The following is a 12,798-nucleotide window of genomic DNA, read 5'->3' as shown; positions in this document are numbered from 1 at the left end:
GAAAAAAATTTATTACGATCTAATAATTTTGATGAACATTTTCAAACAATTGTACTGTTATGAACCGTCATATGAGGTAATGGCAATTTACATTATGTCGTCTAGGCGGTTGCTTTTTTTTAAATAATTGTATAGTTCTTAGTTGAAAATAACTGCATTTTCAAAAGAGAATAATTTCATTTACAATTGAAAATATACGCCTTCCAGTAACCACAAGCATTCAACCACACAATTTCAATACATGAGAAAAAGAGGTGAAACGTACACCAACGCTAGACGATAAATTAAATTTTTACACCATCCACAAACCACTGACCATCTATGGCGCTTTGCCATACTACCTTTAGTGGAACACATAGAGAATAAAACCACTCTGCACATTGAAATCAAAGGAAGCGGCTGCAGGTGTATACCTCTGATTGTTGAGCATTACAAAACCAAATTACAGCCACCCTGCTCTATTCTCCTTCCGAGCAAGGGGGAGCCATTCCAGAGAATGTTGTGGTGCTGCCAGGAAACATCCTTCAGCTATCCATCGAATCGAGAAACTCGCCGACTAAAACCATTAATTAAAACACGTAGCTGCCATAAAGTAGAACCACGCCGTCTAGGAGTTGTGTGCTTTTCATCGCGAGCTAGCGCGCCTCTGAATTGTTACAATTTATGCCGGTTAGCATTGCGATTATGGCTCATTCACATTTATACGGGTATTCTGTAGTGAATAGACGTAGAGCTTGGTACTAGGCGGTGGCTATGAGTAGTCGAGAGTAATAGTTGTGTGCGGTTTATTCAAATTATTTGTGTAAAACGGCACGTGGAATGTAATCTACTTAAGGTGCGGCTGCGGTGACTGTTAGGATACAACAAACAAAAACTCGTAGCTGAAATGAACGAAATGCCTCCAGGAGATTAAAAAGCAGCTATTATGAAGCAAGTAGATACGATACGTTTGCGGTCCTAGATAAGAGGATATATTTTAATGAGAATACGGCCAGTTACTATATTGCCAGAGCGCATCAACACTCACAGCATGATGCGTAGATAATATAAGCTTATGATACACTAACAAAGTTTACGTAAAAGTCCAGACATTCAACAACAAAATTATCCAATATATCAAACGAAAAAGATAATTCAATACGAACGGATTTTTTTTAATTTCACTTCTGGCAAACTGCCTCCATTCACACATTAACCGCTGGTCGCTTGTGTTTAGCGAAATAAGTTAACGTTAAAGAAGCAAAAGAAAAAAACCAACCTATCTCCACCATGCAATTCTTCTCACGATATACTCATAACATAGCAATACTCAGTAGCGTCTCATAAACATACTTGCCGCGATATTTGCTTTCATGCCATGTTGCTGAACAAAACCGGTAGATGAAGGTGAGTCATTTTTTTTAAGAGTTCAAAACACAATACAAAATATTAAATAAGACTTAATTAAGCTCACGGTGCAATGGGGCCTCCTCTCATCCCAAGGCGAACAATCCTTTGGGCACGTGTTCCATACTCAGCATAATCACCTAGTAGCGACTGGGTGAAATGGTTTGGCACATCATTTTAGCATCCTGAGAGCTCTTGAGAAGTCGCAATATAATTAGTACGCAAGGAAAGGTGAGTATGATGTTTCCAGTAAGCAAACGACAGCCGGCGGCATACGATTTCCACAGTCAGTGAATGTGTTAAGCTGAGCAATTGGAGCATTCAACAATAATGAACGGTCCAACATTGACAATGCTGCATTCTGTGTAATGGTTGTGTTCCTTTTCGTTGAGAACAGGTTAAATTTTATGCATTTTTTGCCTGAGTCAACCTTAATTGCTCTTGTACTAACTAAGAGATGATGCTAAAAACGTACAAAATACTACACCTTAGCTAGGGAAGAACCTTAGCCAAAAGTAGAGCGACAGTAAGATCAAAACAAAATGAGTTGATATGACAATCTTTAAATTACCAGGGTCAAAATAATACGGCGCTTGTTTGCATATTTCATGTAAGACCGATTGCAACACTAATAGCGCGAAAAAGCACCAGGAGACCAGGTGTTAAACTATTACAGTTTTTGTTTTGCTGCTAATACATTAGTAAAACACTTTAAACTCAAGTGCGAAACAAGAAAATAACAGGAAAATATATTGTTGCAGGGTGCTAAAATTACGGACAAGCGGCGTGAAACTATATGCAGGAAATAGTTAAACCTTTCAAAGTTTTTATTAAAACTTCTAACCAATATACATATAGCAAGATGAGTACAAACTGGCAAAAGTAGACAAACACTTATGCGACTGAACGTTGCATGCACCTTTACGTTCTTTAATACATAGAGAGTTCTCAAAGTTGTTATTTCTCAAAATAACGTTTGGTCTAAGAACTACTTCAGCTAAGAAATAACGTATTTTGAGTTCCTGCTAATGCTTCACCTAACAGCGTAAGTTGTAGTCCGGTACTGATATGTTTATAAGTCGAACTGTGTTGTAGAAAGACGTCAGATATCGTAAAAAAAGGCTTATCGTTAGAAATGAGAGCGATTATTCCCCTCCGAAAAACATGAAACGAGATGCATCTTATCTACTCCTTCTTATTCTCTTTTCGGAACAATGCTGAGAGCTCTTCAGAAAAGAATGCATTTCAATTTGTCAACCGAATTCGGGTTTTCAAGTAGGTATACTTGACATGGTTCGCAAACTATTGCCTCGTCAATGTAACCAAATTTCATAGCAGTTGATACATCGTAGTACTTCGGAAAGGCAAAAACAAATTGTACTGTTATTCGATTCGGGTCTGTGTAGAGTTGAAATAAAAGGATGCAACACAGCCAATTGTTTGTATTATGTATTTGGTAACATTTATTTCTTGTGCATTGCCTACAAATGTATATTTCTGGTTGAGGAAAAAATATATTTCACGGTTTAATGTCAAGATTCAATTACGATAATGAATCTGTCTTAAGCCTCATAGAAAAAAGTAGTACAAAGAAATTTAATTCTTAGAAAGTCGTTAATGTTCTTTGCCTGAAGGATGACTTTTAATGTCTTTTAATTAACTTTCATGCAAACCATTGCCGTAATAAAGCTGAGTTTACGTAATTTTCAGGAAAAATCGGTGAGGTATACAATGTAAAAAAAAATATTGCAAATGCAATGCACCGTGCTGACTTTACGCTTCCAATGCGTTATCCTCCAGCGAGCTGAGACGGGCAGGGTGATCAAAATTACACCATCCGGGGCAGAATTTACATCCGGCGTTCAAAATCCTCACAAAACCCATTTTCTCCCCTGCCACCGGATACACGAATTCGGTAACGGTGAGCTAATTACACAATGCGATGCAGAAATCAGTTCACCCATAATTCACCAACGCCGGAAGGCTCATGCTACATTACCTCCGATAAGGAAAATGGAGTAATGAGCTGCCCAGGCCCTTGCTAACCCTTTATGATTTTTCCAACCATTTTGCGTTCACCTCTATCGTGTGTGTCCAGTGGCCGGCCGTACTGCCGCGAATGTGCTGCAATTGCTGAATTGCTTACCGTGAGAGACAAAGGGTGTTTGCAGTGGAAACAAAGGGCTAGGGGATCGCGGAGGAACCATGTGACCAAGCGTGTTGAATTATAGATGGCAAGAGCCGATTGGAATGCAAACATTTTAATCAAATATGAAATATATGACGGGCTTTTCGTACCTTTCTACATATTTGTGCAGCGCGCAGTGGCTGATCGAAAAGGGGCGTGAACGGGCGGGCTCTTGTTGTGTGAAGCTTAGCAAAGTAATCGCTTTCCGACGGGTTGACTCACGAGTGAAATTAATATGCTCGAGCTAATGGCGACCGTAGTGAGGCTGTTTGGAATGTAGGCTTGGTAATGTGTCAATTCCAAGACACGTACGTTATTCAGATGTGCTATGCTGTATCACATTAATTAGCATCGTGCGCTTCTGTGAAGGAATTGCAAGAATCGGGCAGCATTGTGATGAATTGAATTGTTTATGCTAGCTAGAAGCATATTAATTTTCGATGAAATTTACGCAAAACTAGAAAATTAAGTACTACACGTAGTTATCGATGATCTAGTTGTTCGATGCCATCTGTGACAAATCCTATAATGGTAAGAATTGGTTCAATTCTCACCTGAACCCTATTCCAAAAGACTGACAATAAATACTAATGCAACAAAATATGCACAACTTTTTCATTCGATCAACCTTCTATTTCTTAGACTTAATGAACTTTGATTTTGTATGTGATTATTATAAGTTTATTAGCAATACGACCGAATCCGTTCCTTCTGGATAACAAAATTAAAAGTTTATTGAGAAAAATAAATATTCTTTAAATGCAAAGCAAAGTAAAATAAAAAAAACACTTACTCTTCTACTTGGGCGGCATATTATATTGATATACCAGATGAAACACCAGTAATCCTTAGCACCGTTCATGGCCAATCTCTTAGTTGACCGATTGAACACAATCACAAAAATTTCTACTTTTTATTTGCTTTGGAAATTGGATTGAATTGGTTTTCTTCTTCGTAGAATTTCCTTGTAAAATTTCATATGAAAATTACCGTATCAGGGAAAATCAAAAGTGGAAAAAATCCTAAGTATCACTCCGAATTAGTCCAAGTTTTAATGCACATGAGGTCACTAATTAAAACTCACTAGTCAAGCACCACACGACGAGTAAAACGGGAGACCGACAAAAGCACACAGATATCAAATAAAAGTGCTTTTCGACTACAAAAGCTGCCAAATTGCTTTGTCAAGAAAAAAACACTAAGCCGATTGCATTATGCATAAATGGAATCTGGAGAAACCATAAACACAACTAAATCGAAAGAAGTCAAACAGAAAGTTCTTCCACCTGCTCCCACGCTATTCTCGCCAGCGATGGCTCTCGGTATAAATTAAATAATCGTGTCCAAAAGTAAATAGAGTTGTTCTTGCGCCAGAAACTCAATCCGTATGCATCAGTCAGTGTGAGGCAGCAAAGGACGCCAATGAGGACCGAAAACTACTATCGTTTGCGTTTTTTTCCGCCGCTAGCTGGAAACATGCCCGTTCTTCGGATTAGCAGTCGTTCTTGCTGAATAATCACCGGAAGCACTGCTAAAACACGTTCACAGTCGGTGCAAATGCTTTTCGACCATTTCATGGCGATCCTTTTTATAACCTGTTTTCTTTTTATTAGGAAGACAGGAATAGACCTGTGCTTAGAATCCTATGTCCGACACATCACTACGGATATGAATGACGTATTCTAAGACACAGTGCACAGAAAAACTGTGGTACCATTTGAAAAAGGTCAAAATACACATAAATGTTTGATAATACAGAATAATTTTTAATGAGATAAATAGTTTATTTTTTCTTAATTACTTAAAAATCTATTGCTAGTATAAAGTATAGCGTGGAAAACAGATACCATCGCAATGGAAAATTTATATTTTTTATAATATTTTGCCGACTGTGAAGCATAGAACATACTGCACATCGCCGCCGTGTACTAAGAGCAAATTTTCGAAATGCACAAAAAGATGGTTATTATACTTTCTCAGTGGCGGCTAGTTTGGCTTGAGTCCCATGTGCTTCATTCGTTATGCAAATATGCTCAAAAGACCATTTCAACCAGCTTTCACGTATTATGGACGGTTATATTCGGTTATGGCTTTGTTTGCTTAATGACCAGAAAGCGTTTACCTTAATAAAACCGACTTCTTTTGCATTTGAATGAATCAACAAACACATGATTTTGAATGAATTCAAAAATTTAGATAAATTTCGGTTTTTGAATATCAATTCAATGCAATTAAAAATCGTCATACAACTACATCAAAATAATTTCATGTAGCCTTTTAAAAATGTACTAGTCTAAAGAAAATATCTTCAAATATTATGCAAATGATAAATATTAATATTTAGTCATGCTTTTAGAAATTTTATTTATTACACAGAATAAAAAATCTTAATCTAAAGGATCTTTCAAATGTTAATTGTATCTTTATACAGCAACCAACCTTAATGCAAATACTACAGGAAGCAACGATGTTCGCCAATGTGTACCAAAAAGAATAGCAACCATATTTCAACCTTCTATCGTTATCATAGCACTACTTTATTGTAAAGATAACATCAGCGAAACATTAATACACAGCTGCTGCTGGTAATTAAGCTATCGTTATTGGCGCATTCGTTAGATAATTCACACCCAAAATTTGTACATAAGGTTCAAGGCAAAGTATTTTTAATGCATTAAACAAATTCACATTCATGCAACACAATACCATAGAAATTTCTTTGGGGAAAATTAGGGATTTTTGATCATACAATGTATTCTACTTCATCCTAATTACTAATGATTACGGTAGTGTATTTCAGCGTGTACAACGATCGCCCGTGTTTAATGATAAATTATTCATTATTTTTTGAAAAAAAAACAATATATTTTTTTTACAAAATTTGAAAACAATAACAACAGCTTTAATCAGACCAATTTGATTTACATTTTTTTCGTGCTTCCAGTACAAATGAATGGAAGATCCACAGTTTACCTTTGTATTCTTTTGGAGCTTAGTTTTTGACCGCATGCGAATGAACTATGAATTTTAACAAACAATTTAAATAACCAGTGAGCTCAACTGTTTCCTTATATTCTAATCCTTTTTCTTTTACCTTGTGCATTTCATTGGCAACACTACTTATTTTCCCGTATTTTTTTTGTGGATAACCATGCACTAGACTATGTGTGTACATAATCTAATTTTATGTCTCAAGTGTAATCGAAAAACTACTACCCGTGCGTAACGACCCCGCTAATCTGATTTTAGTCATTTTTGACCTAACGGGTTCGTAACACACGCTAAAATACAGTAATTACCATTTATTTAAAAACAAACCACGACTAAAATATACTGTATGCTGCTACTCACAATCCTTATTTAGTCTGGATTTTATCGATCTATCGCAATAGAATGAACAGTAATAAAAACCATCGTTGATGTTATTCCCAATTTTAACCAATTTTGAAACAAAAATCCTTACACCTTCTATAACCTATTTTTTCCTGTTTTATGCGTAATGATCTATACAATATTGTGATCATAAAAGTTTACTAGACGCATTTGTATTATTTAATTCTATGCTATAGGGAGACGAACCGGATGTGAATTTAACCAACAACTTAAGCTATTGTTCACCAGTTCGGTAGCACAGCTAGCCAGTTCGCAGACCACAAACAGGTTTATGAATTATTTAATAGCAAAATACAGAGCTACGTAAGAGGACAAGTTGAGAAGATGGTTTGCGGTTTCAAGTTTTCAACACTATTCAGCAATTGTACATCCCTACAATCCAAGCAAAGATCATCCTCGATAGCAAACCGAATGTAAGATAAATTCAATAAACCACTCGATAAGCTTCTTAGCGAGGACAACCGTGCTATGGAAGATAGTGCAAAGTGTTCGAAGAGTGAGATATCTCAAATATACTCAACAGCATGAATCAGTTGTTATTTGCACAGACAGCATGCAAAATGCATATTACTGGAAATTGATTTAAGCTATTATACATTGCTAACCGCAAATGTATGGTTGACTGCTGACTGCAAACAATTTGAACCCATTTATTAAACCTATTTAGTTTGTCGGAATTCCTAAAAGTTCAGGTTTATGCCTTATTTTATAATTTATTTTATGCATTTTGTCTATAAATTTACTTTCAAAATGTTCGTATATTATTTTCAAAACTACATGCGATACGTTATCGCAGCCTTAGTGATTGAATTAGCGTGATAAGAGAAAATCCAACTAGCCAGAAGTAGGACACGGTAATTCGATTAAATGAGCTATTCAACCGAAAGCTGATAGATATCTGAATGTCTCCAAGCTTCCTTTTCGCTCCACATCGTACCTCAGCGCACCTTAGGCTTCTATTCAACCATTAAAGTATGGGTGCTTGCTGTTAGTGTTCCAAAGGAACGAAGAAGGCTGCAATTGCACTGGTTGTTCGATGCTCACTGACATATCATCGCCAATAATTGAACGCTGATAAGATAACTAAATTGAACCGTCAGAGCTAACAAGCACCAGATTAGATTTATTATTGAGCTCATCAACCGCACATCGGGGCTGATACAGTTACCGGTTGACGCGTTTGAGCATGACACAGATTGTATCGAGCATGATCACATACAACTCTATTTAAAACAACTTTCTATCGATAACCCATTCTACTGATTTATCCTTGCAAAGTATTCCTTGCTTTTCCGTTTTTGGTAGTATCTCTCTTTGCTTAAAATCTTCCTAAACTAATAGGAAAAGCAAAATTGTACGCGATTATACTCCACATGTAATGAAAACTAACTTATTAACCATTAGATTCAATCTACTCGTGCTAAATATTATTATTATTTTAATTCCCTTCCCTCAACTTTGGATCATTTCGTTTAGTTGCTTCTACTGCCATAACTGCTAGCGGTAACAAAACAACTATTGTGACAATACAGTGCAGGCAAAGGATGAAATGTAAAATTCAATTTAAAAGTCATGGAAAGAAACTCCCAAACCAAGTTATCGGCAGCTTGTGGCATTGAAAAGCGTGCACCATAAATAACAACCAATCAAACAGAGGGAGGAAACAGAAAACCAGGACACCAAGTCGAACTCCAAAGTCCCCAAGAACTTGCCTCTGGAAACAAATGAAAGGACACCGAAAAGTGTCATGCATCGGTGAAGCAGCATCCGATTGGCTTATTTAAACTTCCATTTTCACGTGAATGGTATGCAATAAGCTGCTTTAAGGATTGGGGTACGGTTCCTTGCACGAAACTAAGAGTTTTGCTCTCACAATCACCACTCCCGGATGGTTCTTCTATTCATGCTTACTATATATCTCAAAATAAAATCTTTAACGATCTTAATAAAAACGATATAGAAAAATACATATTAGTAAACTCTTCTTTATATTGTGTGAATTAATGTTTTAAATTAAAAAAAAAACATTTAGAAAAAAAAAATATTCCTCAGAAACAAGGACACTTTAGTCATTTTTGTGCCCATGCTCCATCTGTGAACTTTATTTGTGACGAATCATCTAACATTCGTTACCAAGCAAAATAAATAGAGCCTCATTAGAATTGCCCGTGCCAGTACCATCACTTTGCAACCGTTTGATGGTCGGATCTTTTCACCTTCATGCTTGAGTCTGCAGCTTTTATAATGTGTAGTCTCTTTGTCTTCTGCTTTTAATTCACTTTATGGCTTTTTCTTTCTGGACAATTTGTTTAACTTGCTTCAGGTTTAGTGAAATAAAGTATGGATAATTTTTCAACAGCATTGATAAATGATGAGCATAGCAATATTTTTAAAAACTGCTATGTTCCTGCAAATGCTATACAAATCTCTTTGAGCTGTTTTTTAGGTACAAAGAACTATCTCAATGTTTAGATCGCAAGTATAAAACGTTGTCGCTGGGCTATATGTAAATGAGTTGTTAATGAGATGAATGTCGTACCATAAATTCTTCAGAAATTTAATGTAAATTAAATTATTTTATTATGACAATTTCGATTATAGAATAGTCTTCTGCAGCATTCCTTCATTGCTCTATGACAATTATTCCAATGAATAAATAAATGACTATCTGGAGTGTGCAACGTCGTCGTTGATGATGATGATGATATGTCCCACCTCATACCCCTTCACAGGGTTGAGGTAGACGAATTATCTTGCGCTAATGGGTTAATTAAATGTTACAAACAATTTCTAAGTATAAAAGGAATGTGGCTATGCAACCATGCCCAGGTCACAAGTAAGAGGTAGCACCTGTATAGGTGATCTGCAGCCCTTTCCAACATGACCAACACAGCACCTCGTCCAAGTAGGCCATGCCAAGAGACATCCCGAGCCTACACCTACAGCCGGGAATGCTTTATCTCCTCTGTCTTCTTTGTACAAGGCACTCAGAACCACATATGACACGTGCTAGTATCAATACTATGAAGTTACAATTTTTATAATTCACAATATTTACTCAATGTTTACTTTTGTTTAAAATGAAATGCTATCTTTAATCATCATTATTATAATTTTGTTTAAAAAAAAAACAAGAACCTAATCCATTGATAACATCATGAACTGCCGAACATGATGCCGTACTGGGGATCGCTGTAGAAAACCATCTTGGTCGGGCATGAGTCCGGCATCCTCATGACATGCCCCAGCCTACGTATCCTGTCCGCCTTTGCCACCGTCAGGATGCTCGGTTCGCCGTACAGCTCAGCAAGCTCGTGATTCATCCTTCTCCTCCACGCTCCATGCTCGAACACATCGCCAAAGATGATCCGGACGATGCGTCGCTCAAGCCGTCAGTTGTACTATTCACTAATTTACATGAAAAATAAACTAAACACAATATTGATATTTAAAGCAACTAACACACATTTGTTTTTTTAAACTAATACAGTGACTCCGCAGAAATAATTCACCTTGACATTTCTAACAACTCTTAAAAAACATTGATATCCTGGCAACAGGTGATTGATTTTTTTGGATCGTTATCTCTTCGAATAAAATAATTCTGTCAGATCTTCTGACCACTTTCATTCCCAGGTAATGTGGCAAGTAACCGTGATGATGAGTATGTATTTCATTTGAAAATAAAAAAAACTGGGATGAATTGAGGTTTTTCCTTTACATATTGATTCGGAGAACAGCTGGTGAACATGGATATTTTAATAAAATTGATTATGATATGCTAATGTAAACCTAAATCATACGATGAAGATTCAATAGGCTATTTAATGGCCATTGAAACTTTGGAAGCAAGTTACTAGGGGCATGGAATTCCCAGAAACGTAATCTAATTGAATTAATGAGATGGAGAAGCTGAAGAAAAGGTACTACTCGACAAATGACAAATACCTTCGTATTACATATAATTATGCTTTTAGATGCTTATTCTTTAAATGATTAAATTTAATTTGAATTTTGCAGGAATAATTTCGGAATTTATCTGCCATTGAAGTTGTAGAATACTATAATAAACTGTACCATGGGACCGATTTGATCATGGGAGTTTTATTTAAAACCCCACGGTGTTACTCTTTGCAATGGAATTCTGCTTCTTAGCAGAATTTACATTTGCCCAGATCAATAGATTTTACAAACCAAACTATACACGGTTAAATGCGTTTTGACATCCATTACAATTTTCTTAATATATTATAGCCTGTACAAATCCAACATTTTTGTAGGCTTAATAAAACAAAAATATAACAAAAAATTTATTATGTCTGTCATTTTTTAACTTTTCAATTTGTAAATAAAAAAAGGTGGTTATATTACCAGTTATATGAAGTAAAGCCGACTCAAAAATGAAATCAAATGATAGCGTAAACTAGAAGTGCCTCAACATTTCAGATTAATATTTTATTGATAGTCATTTACTTCATTTCATTTATTTGTACAATGAACAATTAAAATACTTTACTACTTCATTCCTTTTGTTTCAATTGTAATTTTATAGTCAATATTTCATGTTAAAGTTAACATACCAGTTCATAAGACTTTTTTCACAAGTCTTGAATACTGAAAATACATAAGACAAATTGTAATTGATGGATTTATTAATTGGATGTGACACAACTGTATATATGAAGAAACACATATACATTTTTCCATATCTAACACTTATTGAGATACAGTATACTAGTACTTCAATATCATTAACCAATTTGTAGTCTTTAAGGATACTAGTTCTTGTTTCTTTCGATTTCTTTAAAATATTTCTTGTTTTGATCATTTGCAACCGTCACGTTGCGAAATCTTTCGATGAATTATTTCAATTCAAAATTAATGTTCCTTTTCATGAAAGACATTTGGCAGTAATGATTAAGATACCTATACACGACTTTGCAATGACCCATGCATTCTATGTTGTTCGAAATTGGCAAACTCACACAGATCAGCATCTTAATTCAATACAGGCGGTCCCCGAGATACACGGTTAATGGGGACCGAAAACGGCCGCAAAATACCGCGTATCTCGAATTTCCGCGTAAGTCGAATCTCGTGATTTCCAGCTAAAATATCACAAATTTTCGTGTAATTTTGCAAGTAGGGAGCGGTTTTAGTAATTTTATGAATTATTTGATATGATCCTGACTGAATATAACAGTTTTAAATCATTTTAAAAAGTTTTTAACATTGGATGGAAACGGAAATTATTTGGCAATTTACAATTGATGTGTCAAAACAGTACAATTTTCTCAAAGAACTGTCAAATTAAAAAAACTGTCTATCTCCGAATCCGCGTATAAGAGGTACCGTGTATCTCGGGGACCGCCTGTATATAAATAGGGTAACTGTACCAGTTTTCGGCAGTGTACCTATTTTCGGCAGGGTAGCTAAAAACGTGAAATTCTGCACAAATGCGGTAAAAAAATTCACAAAATACAATTTTGCAGTGAAAGTGTACTTATTTGATATTCACATACTAAGTTTCACACCATTTCATTACGTATTTTCCAAAATATCAAATAAATTGTGCTTTTTTTCGGCAACTTTGATGTCAGCCAATCGTTCGGCAGGTTTTGTGATTAAGAGAATCAGAACAGTAAAACAATGAAAAAGTGGTGTATCCCAAGCGCCACAGATTAAGCTTAAACGACTGGAAAATTGAATATCCATAGAAAAAAAAATGAAAGCTCCACAGCTTCATTGGTTTGATCAATAGATGGCGTATTAAAACCAATCATTTTATTGCTATCCTTTTCTTGCAATGTGTTTCGACATGTTTCATCTTA

The sequence above is a fragment of the Anopheles coluzzii genome, chromosome 2 (assembly GCF_943734685.1).
Source record: "Anopheles coluzzii chromosome 2, AcolN3, whole genome shotgun sequence".
Lineage (NCBI taxonomy): Eukaryota > Metazoa > Arthropoda > Insecta > Diptera > Culicidae > Anopheles > Anopheles coluzzii.
This window is presented reverse-complemented; position numbering follows the sequence as displayed.